The sequence below is a fragment of the Oreochromis niloticus genome, linkage group LG9 (assembly GCF_001858045.2).
Source record: "Oreochromis niloticus isolate F11D_XX linkage group LG9, O_niloticus_UMD_NMBU, whole genome shotgun sequence".
In the NCBI taxonomy this organism is placed as follows: Eukaryota; Metazoa; Chordata; class Actinopteri; order Cichliformes; family Cichlidae; genus Oreochromis; species Oreochromis niloticus.
In genome coordinates this window covers 23,624,204-23,640,480 of record NC_031974.2, presented here as the reverse complement: position 1 = coordinate 23,640,480, position 16,277 = coordinate 23,624,204, and the positions used below count along the sequence as shown (strand labels likewise).

Sequence of the window (16,277 nt, the reverse complement as noted above, 5' to 3'; positions counted from 1 at the left end):
GTGCTGCGGCAGTTTGCCTCCTCATCTCTCACTTCTTGTCTAAATGAAAGGAGCACAAAAGCTCAGTGTCATTAAAAACCACCACCATTAGGGCCGCCTGGCTTCATTTGTCCTCCATTATTACTGAAGACGGCTCAGCCTTCAGAGCCTCACAGCTGGGGAGGGGGTGATAGGCAGTAGAATACAGGTTAGACAGAGGGCCACAGCCCAGTTAATAAGAGAGGGAATCTTGGGGCAGGTAGGGGTCAAACTGGACACTTCCTAGCATGCAGCAAAGAGCCATTCATCTGAATGGAAATGTCAGCGGAGACCATCAGGTCAACAGCTCCAGGCTAACTTGGACCTGGGTGTGACTCCTGACACTCAACAGTGGACAGGGGCCAGATAATGGGTTTAGGACCCTGATGGTTATCGCTTCAACTCTGGCTTGTTTTCATTCCTCTCCTCCCCTGCCCCTCCTACCATTGCTCTGCTCACCCCCCCCCTCCTCTACTGACAACTGAGGAGGGGTTAAATGGTCTAATTCCACAGAGATTTTTGGAGGGAGAAGATACGTGACAGATTTATAGTGATAAACATGGTGCTGGCATTACTTAGAAAAAGCAAGTAAGAAGCCAGAGACATGAATGAGAATGTTGTTTCCTTTATGATGTGTGCCGGTGCTATTTATAGGGTGTGTGTACACAACAAGAAGTCCCGCCTTATGACTATCATAATTGGTAGGTTCATTTATTTATTTATTTTTTGCAGATCAAACAAGACCCGGCGTTTTTTTGCACTCTTTGAGAAGTGAACTGATCTGAAGCTGAAAGCGGTTGTAAGGACTTGTTCCAAGTGTAATTGATTTTTCTTAATTGCTTTATATTTTCAGTCACCCTCATTTAAAAAATAATCTAATTGTAACTAGGAGACAAATTGCTGTAATATTAGTTTGACTGCAGGAATTTATTCGCAAGTGCAAAAAAAAAAAGAAATGCGGTGCTATTTTTTTTCAGGAATGCGACCACTTTGTGTGGAAAACAGCAGGCAAATATCCACATCTTCTTCATGTCAAAATCTGTCGAAGCATTCGGAGTCCTTTGATTTTTTTTTTCCCTCTTGCTCATATTGAGACGGCTTAGAAGAGATCCTGAAAAGACCTTTTGAAATGGACCAGAGCTGGCAGTCTGGCTATTTGGTAACCCCCTCCTTTTCCTCGGCCTGTTTTACAATCTCATTAAATCAGCCCTTTGTTTTGCCACTTTCCAAGCTCTGATCTCTGGCTTAGGACGAGTCAAGAGGCCGAGACAGTTTGAAAAAGGCTCCCTCCGCCACAAAGAGGCCGCTTGTTCGCAATCATTCCCTCTTCAACGCCGCCCAGACACAAAAAAAAAAAAAAGAGAGCGAGAGAGCAAGCGGGTCATTCACTGGCGCGATATCGTGAGAACTTAATGAAAGTTTTATAACACTTGAAATGTTTATGACCTTCCCACTCAACAGCTTGTCCCACCAATTAATGGCTGATTCTGACAGACCCGATGAGCTCAGCTGGCCCAACCAGATAAAACATGGAAAAAAGGCAGTGAGGAAAAAAATATTTCAAACGCCTGACACTGCTGACATGTCCACGATTTACTAAGTAATGTGATTAACATTCAAACTAAAACTACTACCCGAAACAAGATGCGATACTCCTATTTTTTTATTAAGCAAGACTATCCCCACCTGGGTTGTTATTTACTTCCTGATAGCATATGCCATCAGTACTTTATGCTGGCTGTTCAGATGCTACAGGGAAGCACAGCAAGGAGATATTACAATCTCTCTGGCAGGCCAGGCCTCTCAGGCACAGCTAACAAAGTCTTCCTACTCTTCCCTGCCCAGAAGCTCTCCAGCTCTTGATAAATACTGCTTTATAGAGGCCTTATTATGCAACCGTTCACTCGATTATGTCACGATGTTTACAGGGTATAAAAAAAAGAAGGGGGAATTGAAAAGGCCACAATCAAAGGTTTCCAAATAATGCATTCAAAAGTGCTGCACCAAAGACCAAATGAACAGTAAGTGAAGCCTCTTTCATCCAGTAGACAGTAGTTACTGAATTACTCTTCTTGCAGGGACTTAGCAGAGATCCATCTTGGTACCGTGAACCTGTCATAGAGCAATGAAGGGGAATCCAGCGCCCATCTGAAACAAATGACAAAGTCTATCGCCCAAGGCCCAACTCTCCCTCTTCTTAACAGCTATGCTGAGAAGCCATCACTGTCCACAAAATATGATAAAACCCATGCCATAATAGGATTCATAAACATGCCCAAATACAATTTGCTGAGATGTATTTCAGGAAAAGACAATCATTTACAACTTCTGAGGGGGATTTAGAATAAGTATGTTTGTATGCAAATCCGGCAAACACGTTTTATGTACTCCGCTCCCACAGATCATGAAAGCGCATTAGATTTATGGCAATGCATGTGCATAATTGTGAAAATGGTGGGGTGGGGGAAAAGAAGAAGAAGAAGAAGAGGTCTCAGGATTTATACTGAGACCTTTTTTGGGGGGTTTTGATTAGTGTAGAACGAGCCCAGCTTTCATGCCCCCGACATGGAAAACAAACGCTGCCACTTGGCTGAGTCCTGGGCATCAGGGCCCCCATTGCTTCCACATGGGATGCCGCCAACATTCGCTTTTGGCAATAAAGATAGCTGAGGACAAAAAAACAGACAGCAAGTACCTCTTGGCAAGTTCTTATTGCAAGCAGGGCTTCTTAATTTATATATGTTTTATTTTTTTTATAAGACCCGTTATGAGGAAAAAGTTAAACAGGAGAGGAATTTGGAGACTGGAGAATTATTCTGCTGCTTTAGTTTTGAAGAAATGAATGAATTAAACATGGTTTGACTTTATTATGTTAACATTCGCCCTATAATTGCATTGTTAGGGTTTACATTTTTCTTTATTTTTTGACACATTAAGGATAATTTTCCCACTGATGTCATGATTGCATCTCTCGCCACATTTTGCCACATTTTTTGTTTTTTTTCTCCCGTCAAGAAACTAAAGGATGTTTGTCTTCTGTGAAGATATGACTTTAAATACAGACACCATTATTGTGTGTAATGACTTTTTTTTCCAGACGTGCTCTTATGTAAACACCGTTAGAAAGTTTAATCCAATAAAGTTCAATTTACAAACTCATTTATTACCAATAAAGAAGAAGAGAAACACCTGCTTCGTGCCATCCTAACCTCATTTTGACATGTTTTCTTTTTCTCACTCACATTATGTCTCGATTGTTGCTCTGTGCATAAATGTGGCGTAAATTTGGGTGTCTGAGACAGCAGCCACCTCTTCCTCTATTTGAACTACTGGTGGGAGAGAAATAGGAAAGGCGTGGGGGGGGGCGGGGGGGTTACCCAGGAATCTGGAGGGGTTTTTTTGGAATGAGAGTTCAAAGGAACTCCCCGCAGCCTACATAAACCACCCTCAATTGGCACAAAGAGGAAACTCAATTTGCAGGGAGCTGTGCTGTATACTTTTTATAGAGGAACTTTTAGTCATTAGGCCATATACTCCATCTCACTCAAAGAGCCAGGCGACGCGGCAGGAGGCTGCAACGTGCTTCTTCTACACAAAAAAGCAGGACAGAACCCGCCCGTCAACAAGAGAAGAGAGAGAAAAAAAGAAAATGGTCTTAATGAGAGCCTAGTTAGTTCCTGTGTCTTCAGATGGTGTCCTGTTTGTTCGGCAAAGCAGGGGGATCTGTGTTAACCCTTCCACAACGAAATCTGCTTAGAAGGTGTAATCCTATCTAGTATGCATGTAGCAGTCTTCAGGCGGGGCTGTGCGGGAAAAACAGCCAAAGATGCTGTATCAAATCAAACATATGTGTGAAAGAAGCACACTCTTTTGGGCAACAATCAGGCCGCATTGAAAGAGACTGAATTTGTTCTGAAAATCTAGTTTAGGGTTGTCATATTCATTTTAGTCAAATGGGATTTGAGAACAAAACGCAGTTTGAAACATGACAAAAGCAGACCCAATAGTTGATCTGTTTATAAAGAGAGAAAAAAAGAAAAAACACACATCTGCATTCTCTGTTCAGTCACTGTAGGACTTAAAGCAAGTCCACAGCACCTTAAATGAAATTGGGGGATATTATGAAACACATTTAATACTAAAAGTTATTAAATACAATCATCTGAATATTATTGATGTAAATATTTTAGTACAATGGAGCTGGAAGTCATAAATATAAGAGGTGCATTGGCAATGAGACATTTACTTACTGAAATTATGAGCTAGGAATGCATTTATATGTGTTGATTATAGTCATGCAAAGTTGAGTCACCTGCTGTTTATTTTCTATTTTCTTTTTCTTCTTCTTTGCATTGAAGTAGCATGCATGAGACTTTGTTCCTGTCTTTTTGGAAATGCTGTGGTAAACAAAATCTTGTCATTCCAGTGTTTGCTGTTTTTACTCGCTAAGTGAGCAAGTCAAATCTAAAGCCGTGTGTGCAGGTGGAGAAAATAAAGTTACATTGCATTTGTGTGCTGCAACAATCATTAGGTTTATTTTCAGTTAAGACTCCATCCTAACGCTATCATTCATAATCTCCACCACCTCCTCTAGCCCACCTGGGTTCTTGCTAACCTTTCCGAACTTTGACCTTACCACACAACCCTTTGCCAGCCATCATATTTGTCTCTTTGTGTCCTTTGTTGCCCTTCTCTCCTCCCCATTCTCCCCCTTCACTATATATGGCAGATTAATGACAGCTAATAATATCTGATGTTCCTGGACATTGCGTCCAGTAATGAGATGCATTCCCAATGGGTAGGCAAGGTGTCACCACTAACAAATTCACCATTGCTGTGCGCAATTAGCCTGTAAAAAGGGTGGAAAAATACACTAAATCAGTATCGGCCAAGATGGATGAAGTGTGCTGAAAGAAAAATACCCCTTTGTTGCCAAACACCCAGCATTGAAGAAGAGAGGGGGAGCGAGAAAAATGTCTCTTTTCCTCCTCCACATCTTTCTCCTGCAGGAGATGTGGACAGGTTACCTTTATGGAAACATTATTCCTTGACTGCTCCCTGGCAGGAGTTCATTACAGCTCAGCCTAACGTTGAAATATTCTCCGCAAAATGTCAGCATATGTAAATGAGGACTCAGCACTCATTCGCATGTCATGTTTTGTTAAAAGTTGTTGCAACCTCTCTTTGCTCGTTATTTCTGCCTTTCCTTTCCCCATTCTTCCTCATCAACAAGAATTCCGTCTACTTCCGAAATGATAGATGTCCGCTAAAAAAGGACGGAAAGGAAAATGTCTACTGGTGTATTTGTACAGTACTGATGATCCCTGGCGGCCATTTTTGATTTAATAAAGTATTAAATATTTTCAGTTTAAAATAAGACATGAAAGAGTTGTTGTCTCTTTAAAAAAAAGTTAAATCTGAGACCAAATAATCGATTTTCTGTGTTATGTGGCTGTATTTATATCTGTACTAGTAGGCCATATTAAATCATGTTCAACAGTATTGATCCCTCAGGGCAGTTTAAATATTAGTGAGCATTAAATCAATATCAATGCAGGCTGTTGTTACACACTAAAAGGACGCTGGCATGATTCAACATTTATGCAAAACAACAGCTAAACTCTGGCATAATGTCTTGGCTGGTGCCATCCTCACTGTACAGGCCCTGTGGCTACTCCAAATGATGAGAATGGATAGAGCTTCCATTCACAACCATCCATGTGCGCCCAGTAGCTTAAAGTATCAGCTAGTTGCCCAGTCATTCCCCAATGTGACAGCTAGCTGCAGTCAGAGCAAGCGGCTAACGCTACGCTAATGCTGCAATGCCACCCACTTCTTGCTGTGAACTTGCGCGGTATCTGTGCTGATCAGCACCAGAATAAAAACTCTTTTTCTTACAATTCTGCACGTGATGCTGGCGTAGATGGAGGGCAATATGGTAAATAATTTCCCATTTTTGGGGGGTCTTGTAGAGGGGGGTCTGCTCAATTTATGCTACTATGCATGCATGAATGCATTGACTTCTCAGCATTGCACTGTCAAAAATTCATTTTATGCAAGGGTACAGTTTGAAGTTGCCAACTAGTTCACCTAGAGCTGTAAGAAAAGGGGATTTAGTGCATTGTGCCGCTGAAAAGAAAACTGCAGTACTCCCATATTCAACAGCCAGCTCCCTGCTCTGTTCTGTGCCCCTACTTTACCCGTATGCACAGGCTGGATCTGTGGGGGCTCTATCAGCAGCCTGATGAAAATTACATTCACACCCGCGCCATTCCTGCCTATACAGTCTACATTATGCAACAGATGAGCATTGGGGCCATGGTGTCTAAGTTTGATAGCATTTCTTAAGCAGGATCAGACTGGAAGCGCGGGAGGAGTGTTGGCAGTGATGTGAATTTGATGAGTTCAACAGTAAAAATATTCACTTTTCACGTATAATGAGTATGACAAACAGGTCGGCGCTGGGTAGACTTTTCGAGTAGACTTTTCAGGGGGTGAATCTTCTTTGCAATATCATTATGTGGGGTAAAATTGATATAAAAATGAACTTTTTGGAATAATTGACTCTGTGCTCATAAGGAGAGGGGATCCCGTCATTTGTTATGAGCCAAATGTATGCTACAATATAGGAAATCCAGTTAGAAGAAAAGTGATGAGTTTCAGGAAGGCACTGAAATCTACATGCAAATGCATAATAATCACACATCTACAATATTGCGGTGTTAAGAAAAAAAAATACCTTGAATTCAATTATCATGTGGGCTGGAATAATCATAATGTTATTGGAAACTCAATTATGGAGGCAAGCCATGTCTGGAAATTAGCTGAACTTAGCTAAGGCAAGTCAGCCCCTTGAATTCATCAAGTATGGATTATCACAATATTACATGTTCACTGTGATTCTGCTGTCCAAAGACAAACATTCACAGTCACTGCTGCATAGTCCCCACGTTTGTTTTATTCATGAACTGCGCTCTGATCTATTATACATACAAAACTGATTCTATGCTGATCGCCCCAGGCTAAGAGGCTCAGACATAGAATTAATTATATTATATACACATGCATGATAATTGTGTACGATTCGGTCAAACACAGAGGTATTTCTCTATGTGTGATTACCATTGTTGCTTCACCGGCAATTATTTTCATTATTGTTGCTAATATTGTTAATGTTATTGTTTTCTCATTACAGCATTTCTCTGGGGCTTATTTTTAAGTTATTAGAATGTATGTGACCGCTACTCTGGAATAAATCATGGCATTGGCTGACGAGGCCCATGACATTAATACATAAACTGCATGCTCATATAGCAAGAAAATGACTTTGAAATTAAACACCAGGCTAGCACAGGTCGGGCACAGGAAATAGAGATAAGGGTGCTAATTCATTAAAAAATATTAATGAAATATCCCCCTCTACACAGTGTGCATGGAGGCAACCATACTTTTGAATATTGCAACATTAAAAGCATTTCCTCTGGCTGATATGAACAGTAGATCTATCTTTATTATTAATAAGTTGATACTTTTAGCCTGTTTTCCATGCCTGAACGTGATTGAAAATATCATTTCCATTTGGTACTGGGAGCATCATGCATGGTTTTGTTATCAAATTCCAACACACACTGCGAGGTGATCCCAGCCCAAGATTGTCCAAAGACATTTACAATAAATACATCGGCTTTATGCAGATATGAAAAAAAAAGGTCAATTGCATGCCTGGGTAGCATTTCTAATAACCATATTTAGGCCTGGACCATGAAAAAAAAGCAAGGAACTTTATTGATATTTGCATAGATTCATCCACAATGTGAGAGCATTAGAAGGTCATAAAGAAGACAAAGGATCTTGTAGCACAAGGGGAAATTCCCTTCATTTTAAATGATCAGGGATGTTAGACGAATTATGCTAGTCCTATAATTTCTTCTTCTTTTTTTTTTCTGTTGGCCAGCATCGAGGATTCTTGTCATTTGTGCGTTCCTGTCCTTGTGTGCATATCGGTGTGTATGCTTCTGTCAACTTTGAGAGTTCCTTTCAGTTCACTCTGTCACCAGCCTTACCCCCGTTCCCTCTGCACCACTGCTTGCCATGGCTGAGCTGGGGAACATGCAGCCTCGCTTCGAGACGACTTCAATCCCCTATTATCAGGAGAGCGCACATTGCCGCTCACAAGGGTTTAATTTATTTGTGCCTGTTTCAGCCCAAGATTAAAGTTTAATTGGCGCTGACTGGCAGCTCCCAAGTTTTGACTAATTCTCCTTATCGGGAATCCTTACCGAGTAGCTGTGGGCAATGTGAGGCCTGCCTGCCTGCTTGCCTGCCTGTGTGCATGGCAGCGGTGCCCACACACACACACACACGCACACACACACATTCAACATAGTAATCCTTTATTTTAATTAGTCGATATATTGAGTACCTGTGACTTTGTGTTTATTTGAGTTGTGCGTTTTCTACTCGTGTGAGCTAGTGTGAAACCAATTATGTGCATTTGGGATTTTTAAATATATGTGTGTGTGTTTGCATGGTATTACGTGTGTTTGCTCCATTACTCCTTGGCAAGGCCCCCAAAAGCTTTTGAATTGTTGGGTAATAAGACACGCATCATATTATTTAGTCCGGACTTAATAATTGATTTGTAAAGGTGTAACCATTGTACTCTGTACACAGACCACTCGTGTTTCCGAAACACAGCCTGAGCCTTTGTGATACATGCACATGTAAGCATTAGCAGGAACCACGTCTCAGTTGGGAAACAGGAGGGGAAGAAATGCTAGTTAAAAAAGCAACTTTGGATTGTGGGTTGAATGTGCCTATATGCTGCCCCATTTTCCATGAATCATTTCGGCATAAATCATTGCTGTGTCTTACCACAGAAGGATTGCATTTCCATAAATGCGTGTTTATGCCAGAGAAATACAAGCGTAAATAACACTGATAATCTCAGTCTGTGTTTGATCAGCCAAATCTGAGTCTCGGGGTGCAATCATTTGTGACCTGTAATATTAGCGGCAGCTATTAAAAGCTGTAGAGGATTTGCAAAGCTTCATTTAGTCAGTCGGGGAGATGTGCGTGAAATAGAGTTCCTTTGGTCGTAACTAATGTCTCTAATTCTAATGAGCAGAGCTTCTGTGTTGCAGCTACATGCTCCTAAACTGGGAAGCACTGGATTAAGAGAGTTCTCATGAGGGCAAATGGACCCTAGTTCAAAGTCATCAGCTTTGATCATGCGCACAGATGTACAAACTGGCATAAAAGCCTGTTTCAAATCACTCTACTGATGTACTATGCATGCTTAAACTACGCATATTCCCTTTCATCCTACAGATTTGAGGCACATTTGAATGTATGACCCTGACTTTTTTCCAGCATTTGATAATTTGTCAGTGTTCCCCCATAAAAGGTTTGGATGCAACCCTACCAAAAGTTACTTAATACCACCCTTTATCCTGTATTAAATTACAGTTGTTTTAGAGGCTTTAATAAATAAACAATTTCAAAGAGAAGAAATAGAAAAAGAGCAGAGAAAAGAGTAAACAGAGATCTATGCTGGGAATTGAGGACTGAAAAGAAAAAGTCAGGAAGGAAGGAGGGGCTGACGCAACTTCAGAGAGTGGATCGGAATAAAAATTAGTGACACACGTAAACAGAAGAAGAAGAAGGAAGAAAAAAAAGGAGGAGGAGGAGGAGGGTGGGGGGTGACTGAGCCAGCCTGGCCGGCTGGAAACAGTTTCTCATTCGGCAGAGCAAATCTGGGATAACGCCAAAACTCACAGGTAGCATGAGTGCTGTGTCCAGCTGGAGACAGCAGGTTCCCCTGTAGTACCAATAATGACTTAATATACAATCCCTGACCACATTAGCACATTTCCAGGTTGGGCTTGGCTGTGTGAGCAGACATACCACCACTGATTAGATGTATGCGGTAGAACAGAGCACAAAGTGGAAACAGCTCCTTGCTCATTTATATATATATGTCAGACTTCAGCTAACAACTTCTGTTGACAGAAATCTTAAAAAGTCAAAAAAAGAAGAAGAAAAATTTTAAATAGATATTCCTCCTTCTGCAGCTCTCTCCTCCCTGTTGTAAGCCCAGGTGTCAGGGGGCATATTGTGCTTCCTACACACCAAAAAAACAGGTGAAAGTCTTCTTGTTCCTGCTACGGTCTGCAAAGAAGTGTGATTAGCCAAAGTCTCCCATAGCCTAGATTTTCTAAACCCTGTAAACAGAGCAAAGAAGAGCTGCAGGAGTCTAGTTCCCTGCACTTGCATGTGATGAAAGGTTGTTATGGATTTTTATTTGGTTCAGTAATGCCAAAAAAAACATGTTGCCAAGCCATGTACATAATCAATTTATCACAGGTAACTCTCTCTCACAGAAGCTCTTTCATGACCTTTCGTTTTTTCATAACTTGAGAAAACAGTACAACTTTCAGGAGATACATTTATTATTTTCCTTGCCAGGCGTTGATGAGACTATCAATTTTACTCTCATCTGTTTCTTATGTATGAAGCTGGAGTTTGACTTGCTTAGCACTTGTCCAAAAGCAATGGATTTTTAAAAAAAAGGCACACTAGTGAGATTTAGAGGTGGTTCTGGGTGGATGTTTGTTATCCGGTGAGCTGTTTAGCTAATCTAACCGCATGGCAGGTCTGTTTATCTTCATATGTATCTCTTATATTTGTTTAAAGGGTTAGCTAAGGCTAATACTATCACTATACTGTACTATACAACACTTCAAACTACAGTTTGTATTATGATACTTTCACTGATGCCGTATAAATCATAAAATCAATGCCTAGACACCATAACAAAACATTTTTTTCTCATTTGGGTTTCCTGTCAATCAAAATGTAAAACTAGGAGGAAGCAGTATAAGGAAAAATGATGAAAAACTGAGAGATACTTTCTTTAGTGATTCTGCTCTGATGTTATCTTATTGAAAGAGACAGCAAGCTTGTTGAAGTGTGGGAGAAGATACTTGTGAATGATGTTTTGTAGTTGGTGTGGTGTTTGCTGAAGTGGCCCTGTAGCATCACACATGTCCTCACAGGCAAAACAGAGAGGGCCAGGACACACATGCGCTGACAAACACGCGCTCACAGACACACACATGGATGTACGCTCCTCTTTGAACTTGGTGAGACTTTTCGCTGGGAGTCATTATTTGGAACAGACGGGAATGGAGTGTGTCTACCACGCACGTGTGTGTTTGGAAGTCAAGGGTGGAAGTGTGAAGGGCTGTCAGCTTGCTGAGATGGGGGCGGTTGTCCCTAATGAATCCCCCAGGTCTGAGGGTCCTTTTATTGACGGCTGCTAATTTCACCTGACACTGCTGAGCCGCTGCTGAGCACGGCCTCGCAACCAATCGGCATGCATCAGTCTCAATCAGAAAGGAGATGCCCCCTTTCTGGTGGTCACGTGCACGCTCACGCACAGACATGAACACTTTATACAGGGTCAGGGCTGCTATCAGGGTTCCCACATCGCCCGTCCCCAAGGAGAGCACCTGATCCTGACCAGGAGGAAGGTTTTTACTGAGTCTACCTCCACCTGACCTCTAGGTGCTAAATACTGTTCTGACTCTGTTGTCACATCTGTCACACCTGAGGAAGAGGGCTAGCCGCTCTGGAGAAACACACTAATACAACACTCAGGGCCTCTTCTCTTCTCTTGATGAAACACTTTGGCTTATTGCCATCTTTGCACGCTCAATGAAAAGTGTTCTAAGACGGGGTTTGTACCACCTGACGAGCACCAGAGTAGATTCCTCTTGAGCTGAAGTCAAGCAGCACCAAACAAACAGCACCCAGCAGACAGATCGTGTCACGCTTTTGAGCTTGAGCACTTGGGAAGCACTTCCAAATAACCGGGATTTCCTATAGAAAGAGTGTAAGAATCCACGTTATATGTTGATTTATTTCTTTTATTAGCTCAAAGTCTCATACGTGCACGCTTACTTCAGCATTCAGACGGTTTCAGTAACTTGGCTGGAGAACTCTCGCATATAACACAGATGCATGACGGCAGTCTCTGCTGGTCGTCTGTGCAGCAATAACTCCACAAACATCTCTTTAATTCAGAAATCTGACAAATGCACAACCATCGTCTGCCTTCATCATCCTCCCACTGGTCCTTTTATTTGGGCTCTTTTTTTTCAAGGTCGTTACTCCGGGGCACGAAAAAAAAAAAAGCTTCTTTCTGCCATCCACTGTCGAGTTATGATGAACAAATCGTAAGGCAAGAGTTGTTTACAGGAGAAACAAAAAAACAAGAAACAATGTTGAAAAATGGGCTCCGCAGTTAGCTTTTGCGAAACAATTAATGTTGCTTGTGGTGGGCAAAAGCGCTCGGGGCCAAAACCCATCTCTCGTTCTCCTCAGCTTGTGTATGTAGTTGACGTTGTGGGTTTCTCACTGTGTCAAGATAGAACATATTCAAATGTGTATTGCTATTAAATGTTAATTTGCACAACAGATGAATGTCAAGTACAGTACTTTATCAAGAAAATGCCCCTTTGTTTCAGCATGCAAAGAGCCGGGCTTCCACCAAGTCGAATGAGCTCTTGATTTTGGCATTAAAGAAAAACTCACAGAGCGTATCATATTTCTTTCCGAGCTTTGAAAAGTTTGCTCTTGTTTTTCCACCTAGCTTCACATTTGGAAGCGGTTGCTGTTTTGTTCAGCTTGACAGCAGAAAGCTTTTAATGCAACTTATTTAAATAAAAGCTCTTTTTCTTTCAGCGATGATCAAAACACTCATTTCTCTACTTCTGCTACACTGTACCGCGATGAGAAATGAGTCTGAGGGAACAGCTTGAGCTGGCCGCAGACACAAAGTGGCTAATATGCTCTGTGCAGAGTGAGGTGTCTTGATGAGAGCCTTTATTGGAAAAATGTCTTTAAGCACTGAAGATAAAACTTTTTATCGCAGCTAGCTTAGTGTGTTGATAGATGGAGATTATCAGTGGCAACGGAGAGTTGTGCCTCTCAACACTTGAATGAGAATTTTAAATCCAAACTCAAACAGTGTTTGATTCCTTAATGCCTCATGTATCTTCAGCTAAAGAGTAGGTTAAACAATACTCTTACTGTTGCTTTTTTGAGAGAAAGGTTTGGCTACTACGCCTGCACCTTCATCCTTTTTATGAATCCCAAGAAATGCTGTGATGGTGTGTCATATTAACTATGTGGGCTGTTTTATTCATACGTCATTCTTAAAATCATTTTAAAAAGATCTCGATCAAGGCTTAAGCTTTTGTTCCCTGTCTGTACTGTACCTAAACCACAAAGCAATGTCCAGAGGTGAGTCATCCCCGCTCTCTTTCATCTACACATGCACTAAAGCGCCCCTGTCAGAAGTGCTCTCACTGCATACACACCTGACACCTTCTCCCAGCCGCGATGAAGACACACAGCACGCTCGCACTCCAGATGCTGATGCAGAGACACAAAGAAAGGAAACAGCCTTCTGTGCCTCACACCCAAAGCTTGAGCTGATGTTGCTTGACACAGTCAAAACAAAGCTCGGTGTTCCTTCACCGCTACGTTAAGCATCGAGGATGGTGTGTCAGGCCTTACCTGCTTCCTGTTTAAAGGCTCCATGGAAACACGTAGTGACGAAGCCACCTGGTCAGTGTCAGCAGAAGTCAGTATGAGACAGATAACAGGGGAAGGGAAATGGGGAATAAAGGAACACCAGATCCTCATACCGTTTCCCTTTAGTGAACCGCTGTCTGTATTTACCAGCATGACTTTGATCTAAAGCAGCACCATGCTGTATGTTGTCGGTCCCTGCTAGATTTTTCCACAATGCTGCCTTTTGGACTTAATTTAGACAATATGGCATTGTACTAACCCTCACATGGAGTGTTAATCACCCTGGATTAAAGTTTAAAATAAATGTATTTAGCACTATTTGGGTTTGATTGGAGCAAAAAAACTGGATTTTAAGACAGGTGAGCAGCGTTAAAATGCAGCTGCTTCTGGGACACATGTGAGAGGTAATTCTCAGAAATATTTCTCTGATAATGAACCTATTTCTATTATTTATTTCTATTATACCTATTATTTGATGGGAGAAGGGAGCCGGAGATCGACAGACGGATTGGTGCTGCGGCTGCAGTGATGCGGACGCTGCACCGGTCCGTCGTGGTGAAGAGGGAGCTGAGTGTAAAAGCGAAGCTCTCAATTTACCGGTCGATCTACGTCCCTACCCTCACCTATGGCCACGAGCTGTGGGTAGTGACCGAAAGAACGAGATCGCGGATACAAGCGGCAGAAATGAGCTTCCTCCGAAGGGTGGCTGGCCTCTCCTCTTAGAGATAGGGTGAGAGGTTCGGCCATCCGGGAGGGGCTCAAAGCAGAGCCGCTGCTCCTCCACATCGAAAGGAGCCAGTTGAAGTGGTTCGGGCATCTGACAAGGATGCCTCCTGGGCGCCTCCTGGGTGAGGTGTTCTGGGCATGTCCCACCGGGAGGAGGCCCCAGGGCAGACCCAGGACACGCTGGAGAGATTACATCTCTCGGCTGGCCTGGGAACGCCTTGGTGTTCCCCCGGATAAGCTGGAGGAGGTGGCTGGGGAGAGGGAGGTCTGGGCTTCTCTGCTTAGGCTGCTGCCCCCGCGACCCGGCCTCGGATAAAGCGGATGAAGATGGATGGATGGATGGATGGATGAACCTATTTCTTATTTTTTATTTTATTTTTTGAGCTGCAGCGTTGTCAGATGTAGCACATTGAGGCTAGAGAAACACAAGATGCCTCCGGGGGATTTTCTTTAAGCTGCTTGTGCATTTTAAGAAGTTACATACATAAAATGTATTCCTAGTGTCAGCCTATTATTTATTGATAACTAAAGCTGTCCCATGTATTCATATTTTGTATTTTGTAAGCTTGATAAATAATAATAATAACAATGATAATAATAGATTCTGGAACATTGTGGCTGATTTAAATTACAGTTGATTATGTAACGTGTCACTCTGTGTTTTTGAAGAATGTGTAATATTGTAGAATAGATATACAAGTTCTCCTAGAGTGATTCCAGTGTTGCTGTTCTTTGGTTGAATCCAACAACTGGGGAAACCCCAAAGATCAAGTCTAAAAAGCTGCTAGCTGATTTGCAGTATCTGCAATTAATTTACTTCCATTTTTGTGAAAAACTGTAAACAATCACGGTGATAAAAGTAGGGCATTGCAGCACAAGTGCAATGCAGAAGGAGAAGCAGAACGCGTGTATGTTTTTTTTTCAGCCTTCCCCCAAATTGAGGCCACACTTTTAAGGTCAGCAGAGTGCGAGGAAGTGCAGCGGGTTGCAGAATGTTGCTGGCACTTAGCTTGGCGCACTTCTGAACCTCGTAGACGTCTGTGGCAAGGTCACCGCAGGAAGCATAAATGGGAGTTGATGGCTCCGTTGTTCCGTGTCATCCGACGTGCTCGCCACCATATTTTTTTTCAGGGACGGCACTACTGAGCGCCGCTGACGTCGTATGTGAAGAAAGGAGGCAGGCGATGTTGAAAACACGCGTGTGTGTGTGGGGGGGGCAAAAAAATAGAGCCGAGGTTGACATTATTAAGACACAAGCTTCAGTTAGCCCACACAATGTGACGATGGGAAATAATTGAGGCATCTCCCATTTTAAACCTGAGACAGCTTTTCACGCTAGCCTTCACAAACACACATCCTTGAGCCTTACGCCGTGCGAGTGCAAGTTTTTAAAATCTCCCCTTTCAAATGCAAAGGGATAATGGAAGCTCGCGATGAGAGGGCCAGAGTTGTCCTGATTCTCCGCTCATCCTTTTTCTACTTGAGACTTTCTTTCTTTTTCTTTTTTTTTACTTTGGGAATGCATTGTTTTACTGCAAATTATAACCATAAAAAAGCCTCTGATCCCCCATTCTGTTAAATTAATAGAATTACGCAAAAAATGTAATGATGGCAATTAAGTCTTGAAAATGCAAATTTTATAGTCAAGGACGATTACCTCATTTATAGCATGTGCTGGAATGATGCCAGACGAAGGTAATTTAGATCCGGGTTGCTCACGGTTACATCATGATGAATATGAGGCGAATGGGGCCTCATCGCGTACCTCCAGTCACCCAACTCTCAATCAAACGAAGAGGCGGCGGGTGGGGGGGGCGGAGTTTTAGGGGATGAGGCGTATGTATGCTGTTAGGGACAGCTCTCCCCCAAGAAAGAAAGACATACATCAGGAGTAAATGGGACTGAAGGAGGTTATTCTACAGGTATTTCTC

General features: G+C 42.3%; 1 long non-coding RNA gene across 6 annotated transcripts in view; it reads left to right on the top strand.

Moving 5' to 3' along the window:
* The window catches only part of LOC102080706 (uncharacterized), a 184,255-nt gene that overhangs the window by 129,991 nt on the left and 37,987 nt on the right, over positions 1–16,277 (top strand). The window contains exon 1 of one of the 6 annotated variants that reach the window (XR_003221680.1): positions 9,414–9,424. The exons of the other annotated variants lie outside the window; for them this stretch is intronic. This is a non-coding gene — a long non-coding RNA (uncharacterized LOC102080706). Of the gene's footprint in view, positions 1–9,413; positions 9,425–16,277 lie in introns of those variants that run through there. 6 annotated transcript variants of the gene reach the window in all.